We start from the raw sequence: 6,000 nt of genomic DNA, 5'->3' as shown, positions 1-6,000 counted from the left end.
CAGGATTGAGGTCAGGGATTTATGATGGCCACTCCAATACCTTGACTTTGTTGTCCTTAAGCCATTTTGCCACAACTTGGAAGTATGCTTGGGGTCATTGTCCATTTGGAAGACCCATTTACGACCAAGCTTTAACTTCCTGACTGATGTCTTGAGATGTTGCTTCAATATATCCACATAATTTTCCTGCCTCATGATGACATCTATTTTGTGAAGTACACCAGTCTCTCCTGCAGCAATGCACTCCCACAACATGATGCTGCCACTCCCGTGCTTCACGGTCGGGGTGGTGTTCTTCGGGTTGCAAGCCTCCCCCTTTTTCCTCCAAACATAATGATGGTCATTATGGCCAAACAGTTCTATTTTTGTATCATCAGACCAGAGGACATTTCTACAAAAAGTACGATCTTTGTCCCCATGTGCAGTTGCAAACTGTATTCTGGCTTTTTTATGGCGGTTTTGGAGCATTGGCTTTTTCCTTGCTGAGCGTCCTTCAGGTTATGTCGACATAGGACCCGTTTTACTGTGGATATAGATACTTTTGTACCTGTTTCCTCCAGCATCTTCACAAGGTCCTTTGCTGTTGTTCTGGGATTGATTTGCACTTTTCACACCAAAGTACGTTCATCTCTAAGAGACAGAACGACAGAATCTCCTTCCTGAGCGGTATGACAGCTGCGTGGTCCCATGTTGTTTATACTTGCGTACTATTGTTTGTACATATGAATGTGGTACCTTCAGGTGTTTGGAAATTGCTCCCAATGATGAACCAGACTTATGGAGGTCTACAATTTTTTTTATGAGGTCTTGGCTGATTTCTTTTGGTTTTCCCATGATGTCAAGCAAAGAGGCACTGATTTTTGAAGGTAGGCCTTGAAATACATTCACAGGTACACCTCCAATGACTCAAACGATGTCAATTAGCCTATCAGAAGCTTCTAAAGCCATGAAATAATTTTCTTGAATTTTCCAAGCTGTTTAAAGGCACAGTCAACTTAGTGTAAGTAAACTTCTGACCCACTTGAAATGTGATACTGTGAATTATAAGTGAAATAATCTGTCTGTAAACAATTGTTGGAAAAATTACTTGTCATGCACAAAGTAGATGTCCTAACCGACTTACCAAAACTATAGTTTGTTATCAAGAAATTTGTGGAGTGGTTGAAAAACGAGTTTTAATGACTCCAACCTAAGTGTATGTAAACTTCAGACTTCAACTGTAAGCCCATACCAGCCTGTGTGTAACCCAGTAATGCACAAACACACAGCAGTGATAATATCTTGATCCCCATGTGACTGAGTGATGTGTCCTGTCCTTTTGTCTGTCGTGTCCAGGCAGTGACTCACCTCACCTTTTTGTCTTTTATATGACTCAACCTGTCACCTGCCCTCTTCCAGTTCCTAGGCTGGGCATAATAACAACCAGACACCCATGAGCAGAGACTCACAGGCTAATGGTACTTACATGTAAACCACATGTCTTTATAAACTTTCCCTCAGCAGATTAACTCTGGCATGTCAAGAATATAGGTTATGTTATATTTACTGCCTGGATAGCAGACAAAAAAGTCATTGCTGGTTCCATATCAAAAGATTTATGATTTTTCCTTTCATTTTGCGGGGCCATAAAACTTCAGTGATGGATAAACACTTTTAGGAAGGAGACAGAGGGACAGTGAAGAGTTCATCCTACAGATGGACATAAACAAGTTAGAGAGATGGATAGGGTGAGAGGTAGACGAAGGGTGATGGGGAGGGTGAGGGGAGAGTGGTAGACATAGGGAGTGAGAGAAGAGCTTTATAGCTTCAGACAGATATGGCAGAAAGCCAACACAGCCCCCTTAAACCCTGAGCGTTTAGGGTGAAAGATAATATTCAATAAATGTTTGTCCCCAAAGGACACACATGCACAAAGACTGACAGACATAGGGGAGGAATTTTGAGTTTGAGTTTTTCTGAGTGTGAGATGAAGCAAGAAACAATAGATGTTAGCCTAGCTAGCAGCTTAGCTTGCTATTATGCATGCTGTGATAAAACAATTTCCCAGTTGGGATTAATGAAGTAATACTCCACTCTCTACTCTACTCTCTATTAGCTAGCTGCTTGTTCATATTCGTAGGTTTCAACAGCAGTCAGAAACTCATTAAAATCCCTTGTAGCCCTGCCTGCTCCTCTCATGATGTGCTAATCAGGTTGGCTAGCCTCGTGCTACTCAAACAATCACTGTGTTGCCTGAGTACCGGTACATGCTCGAGCTCTCCCGCGGGAAAATAATTAGAATAAATTAGGAGTTTTAAGTAAAAACACAGTGGTGTGGTGGGGTGGGGTGACTGTGGGCCCTGGTTGGCCCAGACAAACAGATCTCTAATTGGTTGTATTCTTACCTTCTCCCTTTAACCTCATTGTTAGCATGACTTGTCAGCTGGCTGCTAGGGATTAATAAAGCTTCAGTGGGCCATGATCCCATTAGCAAAGAAGACGAGAGCAAAGGTTGTTGTTTTAAAATGTGGTGTGAGGGGCGGCTCGTGCTGCTAGATTATGAGGCTGTTTAGATTGAGTTGTGTGTATGTGTGTGTAAGGATATATTTTTTAACATAATTCCATGCATTTGGTGAAACTCTGTCCTAACTTAAGGTAGAGAAAATCCCCATCATGATAAATGACTACATAAACTACATAAATGTACTACATAAACAAATACATTTGCCTCTTAGCGTGCTGATAGGAGTTAAATTCTTACATATACACACTCATTGCTTTCATAAACTATTGAAATTGGAGAACATAAACGTATGCATGTTGTAATAAGTTTGCTAACACTAATGGTACTTAATCAACAAAGTATATGTAACGGATGTGAAATGGCTAGCTAGTTAGCGGGTGCGCGCTAGTAGCATTTCAATCAGTTACGTCACTTGCTCTGAGACTTAAGTAGTGTTGCCCCTTGCTCTGCAAGGGCCGCGGCTTTTGTGGAGCGATGGGTAACGACTGTGCTTCGTGGGCGACCGTTGTTGATGTGTGCAGAGGGTCCCAGGTTCGCGCCCGTGTCGGGGCGAGGGGACCCCGTAAAGTTATACTGTTACATATACATAGAACTAAGTAGTCTCACGTTTCATCAAAATATGTCCGTCTTTCCCAGAGAGACCTTTTCTCTTGCAACATCTCTCTCAGAGAAGAGGTTAATTCCTGCAAAGACTGACTGGTTAAGGCCAAGTGTTTGGTTAGTTTTGACTAGTGTACTTTCAGTTCATTCAAATGTATGGTTTCTGTATTGAGAAACGTTATGAACTGTGAATATTATTCAGATACTCAGGTGGTCTTGGTAAACATTCCCTCCATGTTCATTGTGCAGTGTTGTCAGGGTGACCTTGGCTCTAGAGTTAGAAACTTTGGCTTCATTACCATATAATTACATAGTCATGTCAGTGTGTATGTTTGCATCATGACAACACACTAACAAAAAAAAGCCTGCTATCATAAATAGCTCTATTGTGTGACAGAATTACAGTATATCTAGAGCCAGCCTCTTTCTGTCAACATATCTGACACTCAAGCTTGCATAAAGTGTGGCATGCAGCTCTTTCCCCCAGCCGAAACCTTCTTACATGTTGACCACACCAAAATAAATGTACACATATGTACATGTTATTCAATCATTGCACCCACACTGCTCACGCGCGTCAATGAGCGTCTGCATAGCCAGGCGCTAAAATAGAAATTAGTTCTATTTGTGAAGTTTGACATGCTGTAAGTCCCGCCTCTCCCTCTTCCTCATTGGTTTTTAGGAGCGTATACCCACGTGGGTGATTGAAAGATGAACTGAGGTCCACACTCCAGTCCGGTTGGTAGTGGTAATGCACCTTAAAGTTGGTTGCCATGTAAAGTCCAAAGAAGAAGAAGCCTGAAGGAGGAGAGATTATCTTTGTGCTTTTCAGGTAAAATAACGACCCAATGTTTATATACCAGGACAAATTAGATAGCAACAGCAAGCTAGCTAGCTAAATTACCATACATGTTTAATGCTTTTCGACCTGTCCCCAAATTAATATAGTTGGTTAAGAGTTTGTTTTAATATTCCAACCTGCGTGTCCTGATCGCATCTGGTGTGGGTGGACAAAATCAACATGCGTGCGATGGCGCACGTGCGGTCTAGTCAGCATGTTAGCCATAAAATCCAAATGAGGTTGAACCCTGACATACATTTACTAACTCCTGCCTAGGGCTGCAACAATTATCGTATAACAGTGTAACTGACAATTATGGACAATAACTGTGAAAAAAAAATACCTGCATATAATCATCTTAATACATTAATTTTAGAGTGCAGAGCAAAGGAGGGAGATAAGAAGGTGTAAGGATGGAGGGATAGAGAGAGATGGGGGGAGAAAGACAGGGTAAGCAGGGAGAGATGAGGGAGAGCAACTTTTTTACTGCACTCTACAGGGATGGTTTCCTATACCTTTCTCCGTGTGTTTTGGTTTCCACACCAAACCTCCTTAACCATGGCTGTCAGTCTGACATTTTGTTGGTGGTAGGCAGGAAGGGGTGGAATCCCCTAATCCTCTCTTACAGACACAGGATGTGTTTTATTACCCTGTTTCTGTGCCAACAGACTGGCTGTCCGACCTGGCGCATGTTCTGTAAGACATTGCAACGTTCTGTATTGTATAGTACATGTATGTAAACACACACACATATACAGTACCTGGAGACAGACGCATACACACACACACACACACACTGAGTATACAAACCATTAAGAACACCTGCCCTTTCCACTACATAGACTGACCAGGTGAATCCAGGTGAAAGCTATGATCCCTTATTGATGTCACTTGTTAAATCCAATTCAATATAGATGAAGGGGAGGAGACAGGTTAAAGAAGGATTTTTAAGCCTTGAGACAATTGAGACATTGTGTATGTGTGTGTATATTCAGAGGGTGAATGGGCAAGACAAAATATTTAAGTTGCCTTTGAACGGGGTATGGTAGTAGGTGCCAGGTGCACCAGTTTGTGTCAAGAATTGCAACGCTGCTGGGTTTTTTCACGCTCAACAGTTTTCTGTGTGTTTTCAAGAATGGTCCACCACCCAAAGGACATCCAGCCAACTTGACACAACTGTGGGAAGCATTGGAGTCAACATGGGCCAGCATCCCTGTGGAACGCTTTCGACACCTTGTAGAGTCCATGCTCCAACGAATTGAAGCTGTTCTGAGGGCAAAAGAGGGTGGTGCAACTCAATATGAGGAAGTTGTTCCTAATGTATGGTATACTCTGTACAGTAAACACACTACCTGACTGACAGACAGACAGACACAAAGCGCATACTCTCAGCCCAACACGTGTGACTTGCATGAAAGAGTGGGCAGTGCCAAACCAGAAGACAAGCACTGCTTGTCTTTACTATCATGAGTTTTGTGCTTCTTGGGACAAAACAATTACATTTATTTTAATATCAACATAGACAGTTTGAATTTGAATGGGCATTGAATCAGTGCTTGGTGTGAAGGAGCCCATGGACAGGGAGCAGCCCCGAGTGACACTGACAGACTCAGTCTACACTGTTTGTTATTCTGACCTCAGCCTTTAGCCGTCAGTCTGTCTAGGTTGCCGCAGCACTGGACTGTCTGACTGCAGTGTTTAGTCTGGACACCACAAAGAGGCTTAAGTGATCCACTGTCTCCACTCCCTCTCCTCTCTCTGTCCTCTCTCATCTACAAGCATAAACGGGAGGAGAGGTTGAGATAAGGGAATAGAGGACACAGAGAGGGGAGACGAGTGATTGAAGAGCTGACTGGCTATAGAGGAGTTCTATGAGATTCACCCAGAGGTGGAGAAGAGTAACGTGGAATTTGGAGATAGAGAGTAATATGTTAAGTGACAGCATCCAAAACAGATATCTGCAATGATAAAGCGTGTCTATTTGTGTGTGTATGCTGTGTATGCTGTGCGTGTGTAGGTTGCAAAACAGTGACACACACTAACCCCCCCCCCCCCT

The sequence above is a fragment of the Salvelinus fontinalis genome, chromosome 19 (assembly GCF_029448725.1).
Source record: "Salvelinus fontinalis isolate EN_2023a chromosome 19, ASM2944872v1, whole genome shotgun sequence".
Taxonomy (NCBI): domain Eukaryota; kingdom Metazoa; phylum Chordata; class Actinopteri; order Salmoniformes; family Salmonidae; genus Salvelinus; species Salvelinus fontinalis.
Note: the sequence above shows the minus strand (reverse complement) of the source record.